The sequence below is a fragment of the Eleutherodactylus coqui genome, chromosome 7, assembly GCF_035609145.1.
Source record: "Eleutherodactylus coqui strain aEleCoq1 chromosome 7, aEleCoq1.hap1, whole genome shotgun sequence".
In the NCBI taxonomy this organism is placed as follows: domain Eukaryota; kingdom Metazoa; phylum Chordata; class Amphibia; order Anura; family Eleutherodactylidae; genus Eleutherodactylus; species Eleutherodactylus coqui.
This window is the reverse complement of record NC_089843.1, coordinates 58,041,696-58,054,403: the sequence shown is the minus strand read 5'-3', so window position 1 is coordinate 58,054,403 and position 12,708 is coordinate 58,041,696. Positions and strand designations below refer to the sequence as shown.

Genomic DNA, 12,708 nt, shown 5'->3' with positions numbered 1-12,708 from the left:
ACCCAAGACTGCAGCTGTAGCTTTATACACTAAACCAGGGGGTCCCCAACTCCAGTCCTCAGGGACCACCAACAGGTCATGTTTTCAGGATATCCTATAGTAAGAACACCTGTGGCAATGTCTGAGGCACCGACAATAATTACATCACCCGTGTAACACTGAGGAAATCCTGAAAACATGACCTGTTGGGGGTCCCCGAGGACTGGAGTTGGGGAACACTGCACTAAACTACCCAAAGTAATTGGACAGCTGAGCAAGAATCCAAAGTAGTATTTATTTCCATATGCTAATACTTATTGGGTCTCCATTGGCCCTAATCACGTCAGATACTCTCCGTGATATACTTTCTACTAATGTCTGATAAACACTAATTGTAAAATAGAAAAATCCCTCCCCTAGAAGGAGTTGATGGAATCAAATGAAACTTTCTCTGTGTGATTGTAGCATTGATATAAGTAAGTGATTACAATCAGAACAAAAGGATCCTTTATTGTGGTAAACTGAACACTTGAAGGAAGGCTCCAGTACCCTGTTGTACCGCCTCTAGCTTGGATACAAGATGTGATACGGGCAGGCATGGAGGCTCCAGTACCCTGTTGTACCGCCTCTAGCTTGGATACAAGATGTGATTCGGGCAGGCATGGAGGCTCTAGTACCCTATTGTACCATCTCTAGCTTTGATACAAGATGTGATTCGGGTGGGCATGGAGGTCTAGTACCCTGTTGTACCGCCTCTAGCTTCGATAAAAGATATGATACGGGTGGCATGGAGGCTCTAGTACCCTGTTGTACCGCCTCTTGCTTGGATACAAGATGTGATACAGACAGATATGGAGGCTCTAGTACCCTGTAGTACCACCTCTAGCTTGGATATAAGATGTGATACGGGCAGGCATGGAGGCTCTAGTTCCCTGTTGTACTGCCTCTAGCTTGGATACAAGATGGGATACGGGCAGACATGGAGACATACAGACAGACAATTAAGCAATTGGAGCTGCTCGTGCAGTCTGTTCAGAACAGCTCATTTGGCAGGCAATTCGATGATACGACCATCCAGCTTTTCGCCATCCAATAATGCGTCCCTCTCAAACTCTGTTAACTGGGCAAAACCTCTCATGTTGTGTCATAGAGGCGTCTAGTGGTCAATAAGGTCTACACAAGCAGAAAAAGTGGTCACTATACACAAGTAGCCTCTGGGAGCCTTTTCCAGGCCAAGACTGGAACCACTTTTAGGGCCTCAGGTGGCAAGACCGTTCATCTAATTGCATCACAACTATCATCATTTGCATATCTGCCTGAGATGTAACTGCATGCCGAGTTTTACAGAAAAAACAAAACTCCCCCTAGCTGCTTCATTTTATTTTTACAAAGAGTGTACTTCAGCTGGTGTTTCCCTCCATTCGCTCTGCAAATATCTGGTGAGTTCTCTCAAAGAAGATGGATGCCGTTTACATTTCCTGATTCGATTTTCCAGTTCATCCCAAAAATGTTCATTTTGGGACTTTGTGCAGCCAGTCCTATTATAGAACATCCAGATCCTCGTTTAAACCAACGTAGACCAGCGATGGATTTGTGACAAGGTGTGTTTTCTTGTTGAAAGCATTGCTGGCCATTTCCAGAGTATTACCACATTGTCGGCAGCACATTATTGTCTAGGATTTCAAGGTAGATCTGCATGTTCATGGTTCTTGCCACTACAACCAACAGACTGAGACCATGCCACGTAAAACATCCCCAGACCATAACGGAACCTCCGCTGTACCTAACTGCTGGGACTCAGTACTCAGGTAAAAGGCGTTCCCCAGGTATCCTTCACAACCAGATGGAGTAGTGTGATTCATCACTTCATAGAACGTCCTCCCATTGCTCAACTGTCCAATGACAGTGAGATGGAGGGGAGAAAGCATTGCACGTAAAGAGATACTAACAGAAAAATATAACAAGTTATAGTGACGGCTAAAGCCTGGTTTAGACGCAACAATTATGGCTCAAAAGATGTCCTATGAGCGACTTTTGAGCGATAATCGTTGTGTGCATTTAGAGGGCAAGGTGATTGCTCAAACGGCAGTTTAATTGACAGTTTTGAGCGATCACTTTGCGCTCCGAGTGGTTTGCAGAAGACAAGTGGGGCTGCTTGCCTTCTGCATTCAGCTGTTTTCAGCTGTATAACAACTGAGCGCTCCGAGCGGGGTATGCAGAAGACAAGCGGGGCTGCTTGTATGCATCCAGCTGTTCTCTTCTTGGAGCGTTTAGTTGTTAGTTATTGGGTCGCCCCTCAGCGTCTTTTTTTCCAAACTAAATAACCCCAAGTTTGATAACCTCTCTGGGTATTGTAGCCCGCCCATTCCATCTATTACTTGAGTTACCCGCCTTCGTAACCGTTCAAGCTCTGATATGTCCTTCTTGAGTACCGGCGCACAAAATTGGACACAATATTCCACGTGTGGTCTGACCAGTGACTTGTGAAGAGGAAGAACAATGTTCTCGTCATGTGCACATAGACCTTTTTTGATGCTCCCCATGCTCCTATTTGCCTTGGCAGCAGCTACCTGACACTGGTTGCACCAGTTAAGCTTACAGTTAACTAAAATCCTCAAGTCCTTTTCCATGTCAGTGTTCCCCAGTGGTTTCCCATTTAGTGTGTAATGATGACACGTATTTCCTCTGCCCACGTGCCGAACCTTACATTTATCAGTGTTAAACCTCATTTGCCACTTTTCTGCCCTCAACTTATCCAGATCCTCTTGCAATGACATTCTGTCATCTACAAATATTCATATTTTACTGCACTATCCTTCCAGCAGGTCATTAATAAATATATTAAAAAAGAATAGGGCCAAAAACTGCCCCCTGTGGTACCCCATTAGTAACGAGTATGTACCATTCATTACCACCCTCTGCTTTCTATCATTGAGCCAGTTACCTACCCACATTCTTGCCCAGACTAGTCTTTTGAATAGGGATATATGGCCAAATTGGCAGCAGTGGTATTCTTCCTCACACTGATGGAAGGTATGATCGATTGGCATGGTCACTACCAGTTTGTGTATGAACGGTTACACAATGCCCCAATGTCTTTCTTCAACTTGCACACCAGACTGGGGATCTCTTGCACATCCAGTGCGGGTGGCCATCTCAAAGTCCGGTGCTCGTAGCCCAACCACAGTCTTCCACCCTCTCCTGCAGCACCTTCCTCCAGAGACTATCTGCAATTTCTATATTAGGGCTTCACCACCAGGACCAACCAGCCCCAGTGTGGAAATAGCACCCCATTATATAGCTTCCTCTCTGTACACATGAGTCACACAATGCTTTTGTATCTCTTTTTCACCACGCCTTACAGTAAAAGCAATGTTACCCTATATCATAATAAAATAGTTATTTTTCTTTAACACCTATAACAGACAACAGGAACAGCATCCATATGTAAGAACCCCTCAATATCATACATGTATACCCTGTTTTGTGAAAAAGACAGCAAAAATGGGCCATATGAATAAGCCCCAGTGCTGGCCTTAGGTTATATGGCACCCTATGCAGATTTTTTTTTTACCCAAGTCCCCATCAAAAGAAATAAAGGATATATATATATAATGCTCTGGCAGGCAGTCTGCCTATATTCTGCTTGTGCAGAAAGCAGCAAGATAGCAGCATACCCACACCAGGACAGCTTAGTGAATAAATACTGTACCAGAACCAACTCATAACATAAATACAGCACCAGAAACAAGCTTAGCACATAAATATGGTATCAGTAGAACATTAACCAACCTCAGTACACACCAGATATAGATATAGCACCTGAACCAAACTCATAACATAGACCAAACACAGTAACCAAGCTAAGTACATACATACAGCACAGGAACAAGCTCATAATCTAAATACAGCAGTGGAACCAAACTCACAACATAAATACAGGACAAATCAACCTCAGTACAGAGACACAATACCCGAACCAAGCTTCTAACATAAATATAGTAGCAGAACAAAGTAATTGGCTAATAGCCACACCTTGGAACATTAGAAGGGAGGAGCCAGAACCAGAAGGAAGATGATTCGTGTAGCTCCACAAGACACTGCTGCACAGAGGAAGAAAATTATCTGGCGGAGTGGACCAAGAGGGGCAATCGTTCTCAGTCTACATCCACCTTGTGCCCCCTACAAGCTTGCTGTCGGCGCCAGCCCTATGTAACCACACAGGTCGCACACACCTAAGGCCAACCATGATAAGCCCTAGTGTAGTTTTCTCTGTAAATGTCACCAAAACAATTCAGCTAGAAGCTGTGGAGGTGGCGGAGGCCTCAGGATTCTTGTTGACTAATCCGGCCCTGCTGATAAACCCCTAAGTATCCCACATTATTCTGCATTATACCAAGATGTCCTAAATGTTCTGGGAATCATTATATCTTATTATATCGGTACGGACAGTAATTCCCCATCAGATAAATGTGTATGTATTGTATGTTTCTTCAGACAGAGAGAATTTTTGCTAGACTCCAGCGTACAATGCCAGCACGCCCGTTCATGCGCGACATTTAATAATGCTAAAGATTACCTGCTCAAACAGCATGAAGCAATTCCTACAGCGGCTATAATAGAGGGCTGAGTAGTATAGACTGCGCAGATCCGGGCACCACAAACATATATAAAAACTAATGGGTAATATGCTGGAATATTCTGAAATCTACATCTATAAATATGTGATTCTTCATGACTCAAAGGCTGCAAATGCCAAAGAAAACTGGTCAGTGCTGCTCCTTCACCCACGGATCATGAAACGTGACTAGTTAATATAGATTAAGCCATTCAGTCCCTGAGGCTGACACACCAGACTACTGCATTGTAGGCTGACAATATAGACGATGGTGACACATAGGGGCCACTTCTGTCTCCTTCTGTTTTCCTCCAAATCCGATAATCATCTTCATGCTTCCTTTTATAAATGACTGCATTTTATACTGATAGACTGGGATGGCAAATGTCATGCAGCATATACATTGAGATGAATATTTAATTGCCTGCAGCGCTCCTTGTTAACTGGGCACTCTGGAAAGGAAAGAGTTAAAGGGGTTGTTCAGCTTTGACCTATTGATGTTAACTATCCGCAGGATAGGTCATCAATGGTTGACCCGCTGGGGTCTGCTGTTCAGAACCCCCGTTAATCAGTTCTTTTCCAGCTCTGTACTCATTGCAGTACGCGGGAGTCCCAGGTCGGACAATCAGTCTTCTGCCATAAGGAGTGGAGCAAGGAAGGACATTAGGTACCTGCAGTATAAAGGGTCATAGGAAGGCAGGGCGGATACTGGGTGAAAATATAAGGGGCTGGGGGTGCACTGGATCCACGTGATTCTCAGGTCTCGTAAAACGTCACTCGACTACATCTTCCAGTTTGAACGCCAACTTTACTGAACGGTAACTGGAGCACTTCAACGTTAGACAGCATCAGTACATGTTCTTGCCTTGGTGAGGAGTCACTGCCAACAAACGTTTCCACTTTCTCTGCCAAATCTGCATTGTAGAGTTCGCTTCCATGCCTTAAGAGTCGCGTCTTAAGACACCCAGCTCTAGAAGCGCTGTTCCACTGCATTCTCTCTCTATGGCCCTAGGCCTCAAACTCTTCCCTCTTATATAGCATGGTATAGCTCTGACTCCACCTCCCAACATATGACACCTTGAACGGGAATGGGCACCATGAACATTTAAAGGTACAGCAGCAAAACAATAAAACTTGCTATAAAGAAAACAATATGGTAACAAGTGTAAGCACATTAAAGAGGTTACATCACTCCTGGGTTAGAAATGAATTCAACAGGAACAGCGCCTGCTATACCAATCCGGGGAGCTGCAAAGTGTACGGAGCCGTCTGCTTCTGGCTCCATATCCAATGTCAGAGACCCAGCAGAGGTAGTGAGCGGTACATCATCGCCAATCAATCAACTATTTGTGACCTATTGTAAGGACACCAAAGGCAATGTGTTGATGTCCCTCACTGAATACCAGAACTGGCATTCATCAGACAATCCCAACGGTTTGTGCTTGCCCATCAAAAGGTCCCAATAAAAAATGACTAGATGCTTTTGGCAAGCCTTTATCAACCATGTTTGATAAAAGTTTGCTATTGGTCAAAATGTTCTACTTTATAAGTTGTAAATGTTGTACTTTGTAAGCGTTACGAAATAAAAGAGGATTTGGACATGTTGATATCTAGTGGATTTTTTGTTGGACCTATCCTGACCATAGGTCATCAATAGTTGAAGATGGACAAGCCCTTTAAGACAACATACGAATTAAAGCAACATGAATGCACAGCTTACAGGGAACAGCGCCGTTGCTATGAAATGGGGATATTTTAAATAATGGCATCTGTAAAGGCCCATTTAGATGGGACGAATGTCGCGCAAACGATGCCTGACACTCATCCCTGCACATACTCGCTCCCGTGCTGCTGCACAGAAGCTAGTATCGCTGGCTCGCTCACAGAGCGGTCAGCAGGGGGGCTGCAGGAGATTTCTCTCCTCGCGCTCCCCTGCCCCTCTACATCGACTTAACATAGCTGCCGTTCAGTACTGAACAGCTGCTATTTACACTGAACGATGTCCACAAAGAGTTAAAACAGCAGGTGCAGATCAAAGTACACAGCTTGGCAGCAATCAGAGGAGTAACTTGAAACTACTGGGCTCAATGCAAACTTATAAACCTATCCTAAATGTCACTGGCATCTTCTTATGTTTGGGCCCAAAAGAAACATACATCGAGGCAGCTCACCCATCTAGCAGCAGATTCATCAACAGGTTGGGGCAATTGCAGCAGTATCAGCAATTCCAAATAGTTCCATATAAAAAAAAAGCCCATCACTAAAAGAGAAAGGACTTAGAGAGACTATATAGATTTCGAATGAAAATAAAAAAAAGTTCCAAAAACTCTTAAAAATATATATTTAACACAAAAATGTGATTTATATAATAGGTCATTTTCTGATAACACATTCCCTTTAACTCATCTAAAATGCCTAGACTCTTTGCTGACTTTTAAAATAAAAGAATAAAGCTTTGAAATTGTATATTTTTTTGTATGGAACTATTAAAGTTCAGCTTCCTTCACATATAGCTTTTTTGTGGCGTTTATTCTGGCTTGTTATCTGAAAAAGGTTTGGTACCTTGTGCATTAGTGATAAGAGACATCATAAAACTGTCGCATTCCTCAGCTTAGTGTACTGATTTAGCGTTTGTCTCTCTGCTCAGACTGCCTTGTGTTTTTTCAAGTCTCAAATTCTGTGTGTGAACATTTATTTAGATTAAGAGGAGTGTGTCCCCCTCCCCTCTGCATCTGTATGTTATAATTATGTGCCCCATCCAAGCTAGTTTCATTCAATAGCCTGACCAAGAGGGCAAGATATCCCCGAAACATTGCTGTAACATCATGTTTTTTTGTTAGCCATTAAAAGGTATCGTATCTACAAGATTACTTGGTTTCTCTCAGAGCTGGAGCTAGAGCTAATACACCTGATGGCCAGTCTGACAGATATACTAGTGAAAGGCATTCTGCAGCTTGCTTTATTCTGGGATATACAGAAACTACAGGAGTCAAATGGTGCAAAGTTTGTATTAAAATTGAATTGCAAAAATTGATTTTATCCAAAGATACATGATTTCACTGAACAAAATCCCCCCAAAGGAGTCCACAGCCTTTATATTTACTTGACTAGATCAGGTTCTATTGGTGTCGGTATTTTTCCACTTTCATTAGGTCAGTCAGTGGTTATAGCTGACCGGATGACAGTGATTGTGTAGTTTTACTTTTAGATTGTGGCAGTGATTTAATTAGACACATGTGAGAGATTCTGTAATTCATCCTACCTAGTTATCTTATCTAAATTGGCAGCTATGCATAGTGCACATGCTGGATAGCCGCATTACTATTAGTTCACATGGCTATGGTTTTTCATAGGAGACATATTTCTGCGTCATTCAGGCATGGCCAGATTTACGATGTCAATCAGGTTAATCTAGGTGTTAGTCATCTAATTAGTATTTGCAATAGGCCTATTTATGGACATATAACTATAGCTTAGGTTGCTTTTTAATGTTCTCTTCTTAACCTTTGGTGCTTTTACTAAGTTCCCCAGAACTCTGCAAAAAACTGCTTAATGGAGACTATTCATACTGTATAATCGCAACCATTTTGGGATTGGGATTGTTATGATATATGGAAGAAGAAAACTTTAGATATTAACTAACTAACTAACTAACAGATTGGAAACCTTCCTAGGAGAACATTATCGCACTCGGCACGTGCCAACAAAACTGCCAGCATACTGTGGATATCCACCCAAACAGCAGGCAAAGCAGTCATCATCATAGATGCCAACTAGAAACACCCAGTTCTACCCAGCAAAAAAAAAAGCGGACAAGTCCGCCCAATATGAGCCCGCTGTATGCTAGCGATTTTAATTGGTGACACAATAAATGTTTTGCCATTAAGGGTTGGTTTGAAAAGTTAGGCATCTTGAATATCGAAAAATCACCATCAGCGTGCCAATTAATATTTACATGATGCTTTGGATGGAAGCAGCGATAGGTGATGAGACTTTCCAATTATGACAACGACTGCACTCAACAACGACTTAAAGAAATACAACCCATCAGATCAACATTTCTATTGATATCTGCTGCAATTGGCGTCTGTCACATTTCATTGAATGAAAAAGTACCACAAAGTTGGCAGCCAACAGTCTAAATGAGCCTTCATGACCACCTAAAATAAATGGCCATAGACTAGACTAATTTGCCACATAGATGTCCCCAGTTTCTACAGTATCAGCCTAAACAGGGTTTTTCTGGTTCAGTTTGTTCAATACTAGTCCGAACACTGGTCTATAACACTGTAGAAGGCCTTATTCACACGAGCGTGTTATCGTGGCTATTTTGCCATGATAATACGGCTGATAATTGCAACCATATGAAGCAATGCATTCATTCACTTGGGCGATTATTAGCCACGTAAAAAACATCTGGCCGGCGAATATAGGACATCGGTGGCTGAATACGCCACCCGATGTTTTGACATGGCCGAAAAAAAGATAGGTCTTGCCCTATCTTTTAGCTAGGATCAGCTGGCAGCTCCCATAGGCTTTTATAGAAGCTGCCAGCAAAGGGAAGGGGAGGGAGTTTAGCAGTGGCTAGGGCTGCTAAACCATGTCACCTGACTCTATTTAACTAATAGAATCCATGCTGAACATTTATCCCGGCCGAAAGAAGTGCAGGCTGCGGCGTCTATACGTCGCACCCAGCTGTGTGCATTGATGAGAAAATGTGAATTTTAGCCGCGATTTCGTTGCGGCTTCCTCTTGTTCATGCATATCTCGTCCGTGATGTGGCCGGCTGAAAAATGCATCATCCATGTGAAAGAGGCCTAAAGGCCCATTTAGAAACAACGATTGTCGCTCAAAATTCATAATCGTTGTGTGTAACTACACACACATCGTGCACTTTTCGTTTTCCCGTCGCTCATCGTTGTCTTATCGATGAGTCTTATCAGGAATTCACAGCGGGATACAGCTGATACTATTGTTTCAGCTGTATCCCGCTCCCTGATAACGGATAGCAGCTGGGCGCTCTGTGCAGAATACATCTGGATGCAGAAGACAAGCAGGGACATCCCGCTTGTCTACTGCATCCTCCGCTCTGAGCGCCGGGCTGTATAACAGTCGGGCGCTCGGAGCGGAGAACAGCTGTATGCAGAAGACAAGCGGGGATACCCCGCTTGTCTTCTGCATCCTCCGCTCCGAGTGCCGGGCTGTATAACAGCCGGGCGTTTGGAGCGGAGGAACAGCTGGATGCAGAAGCAACAGCTCTTCTGGATCCTCCGCCCTGAGCTGTATAACAGCGGGCGCTCGGAGCGGAGGAACAGCTGGATGCAGAAGACAAGCGGGGACACCCCGGTTGTCTTCTGCATCCTCCGCTGGTAGCGCAAGGTGATCGCTCATCTTGAGCGATCATCTTGCGCTGTAAATGATACAACGATGATCGCTCAAAATTCGCTTGAGCGACATCTTTTGAGCGATTATCGTTGCATCTAAACCAGCCTTTAAGGCCAAAGAAGCCCTGTATAATACTCCCAGGGCTTGTATGGCTCTTAACCCCTTGAGTGGCACGCCCGGAAAATTTCCGGGGACGAGCTCCACTGCTCATAGCGACATAGCCCGGAAGATTTCCGGGCTATGTATCACTATGGGAGCTGCAGAGCACAATGCCACAAGCTGTAGCATTGTGCTCTGCCTGCACAGTCCCACAGAGAACAAAGCAAGGGCTTTGAAAAACCAGCAGAAGATATTGCCGACATGTCGGCAACCTCCTGCTTTGTTTACAAGTTGCCATAGAGACCATCGGCTTGTCAGAAGCAAGCCGATGGTCTCTGTGGCAGGGAGAGCTGGTGCTTGGCTGCCAGAGGACAGCTAGGTACCAGCTCTTACAGCAGAGATCAGAGAAAACCTCCGATCTCTGCTGTGTTAACCCTTTACATGCTGCAGTCTATGTGACTGCAGCATGTAAAGTGTTGTCACTGCTGCATGTAAAGGGCTGTCACCATCGGACCCCCGGAATGTGATCAGGGGTCCTGATGGGTCCCTGTGGAAGTCCCCTAAAGGGACAAAAAAAAAAAAAAATTAGAAAAAAAAAAAGTAAAAAAATTATTAAAAAAATTAAAAAAACACTTGTCTCCCTTTACTTTGTAAAAAATCAAAAATACAATCACACATGTGGTATCCGTGTGTGTCTTAATGACCCAGAGAAGGAAGTTAATACATTATTTAACCCCTTAATGACATGGTCCCTTTTTTTCTTTTTTCCCCATTTCTTTTTTTCCTCCCCCCTGTTTAAAAAATCACAACTTGTCCCGCAAAAAACAAGCCCTCATATGGCTATGTCAATGGAAAAATGAAAAAGTTATGGCTCTTGAGACGCAACTGCAAAACTAGTTGAAATTCAATGATTAGACCATTTTAAAAAACCTGCCCTGGTGGGCACGACAGGGTGGTAGGAAACCTGCCACTCAAGGGGTTAAACAGCGTTATACACAAGTTTTAGAGGAATTGGTGGACTTCTGGTTCAGTTCAAACTAATTTGGACCAAACCAAACTTTTTGCTAAAGTTTGGCCAACTAGCTGACGTGAACTTTTCATCACTACTGTCTAGTAGAGGTCTTTCATATGAATTCAGAGACAGACCAGCTACGGTACCAATACTTTATACCAGTTTCTTCCTCTGAGTAGTATAAGACGTACCTATATTTTTGACATTTCCAGTAATCTGACTTTTCCCACAATCTTACGATATTACAAATAGCTTTTTGATTTCTGTTGTAATCCGTAAATTCGGCAGAACTTGCTTACGACTATTTTTAATGCTGCCTATTTAGCACATGGCTCTCTGACCTTCCTACCATCTGTCAGGTGTGCATACTCGAAATGGAAATGAATTTCCTTCAACAAAACTCCTGACTACTCCTGAGGTCTCAGGTGTATGTATTGTATAATACAGTGCTCAGGCAGTCTTGTGATCTACGGCCAGGTGTGACGGGACTGCCAATAGCTCGTATAATTGATAATTACCACCTATTGCATTGAGTATCGCCTATTAGCTCTATCAGGAAGCTCCATGCTTTGTTTCTTAGACTTTTTAGTAAACTGTCACTAATATAATAGTGATACAGATATAGTTAACATTCTTCTTCATATTAATGGAATCCAACCCGTCTTTCCATAACCATCAAACCTTCCATAGACAAGCTATATCTAGTCCATAGTTCCTATAGCCTTCACATATGTCATATCAATCTGTAATATGCTTTACCTTACCTTCAGGTACAGAAGCCAGGACTGCTGTCCATCAGAATTAGTGCAGCCATTGTTCTTGGTGTAAGTTACATACAAGTAGGATAAAGTTGTACTTTCGAGTCACAAGGTGAAAACTCTTCCTGTAAATGAATCAAGGTGGTTATTCACACGAATCATTCAGTGACATCACAGACCCGCCCCGGCTGGCAGGTAAAACCTTGCTGCAGAATGCAATTCATATGCAGATCAGGTCATGTAAACACTTGACAGGGAATACACTCTCTTCTGTGGCAATAGGACGTCATGGAAGGAAAACATCCTCAATAGATCAGGGGTTCCTGAAGCTTTCTTCCACTAGATTAGGCAGTAGCTTTACTTTCCCTTATTTTTTTATCTACCTTATAGGAGTTACTGGTAGCAATAATATTGTATATCTACTGTGGATCACATTTAGGAATAGTCACTTTGTGCAAATGACCTAAAGAGATTGTTAGTAATGTACAAAAATCATTACTAATATTCAAAGTTCATTCATATATCCTCCAATTGTTAAACTCCGATCAGTTATCAATATTTAAAAGGATTTTTTTAAACATTTGCTGTACTTAACCCCTTAGTGATGGCCCAATAGTGTTTTTATGTCCTGTCGTTGCAGGACGTGTATGAAGGGAGATAGCGCCGCTATCTCCCTCCATATAGTGCAGGCGCCAGCTGTTTATTACAGCTGACACCCGTAGGCAATAGCCGCAATCGGCCATACGGCCGATTGCGGCTATTAACCCTTTAAATGCCGCTGTCAATTAACCCCTTCCCTCTCCATGACATATAGGTACGTCATGGAGCGGCGGGGTATGTATGAAGAGAGGTTGCAG

The 12,708-nt window shown here is 43.1% G+C and overlaps 1 protein-coding gene across 2 annotated transcripts in view; it reads right to left on the bottom strand.

Annotated features, from left to right (window-relative positions):
* LNX1 (ligand of numb-protein X 1) overlaps window positions 1–11,972 on the bottom strand; it is a 179,609-nt gene extending 167,637 nt beyond the window's left edge. For both annotated transcript variants that reach the window (XM_066573077.1, XM_066573078.1), the window contains exon 1: window positions 11,858–11,972. The gene's annotated coding sequence lies outside the window, so the exon portion shown is untranslated. The remainder of the gene's footprint in view (window positions 1–11,857) is intronic.
* Between the last annotated feature and the right edge of the window lie 736 nt (window positions 11,973–12,708).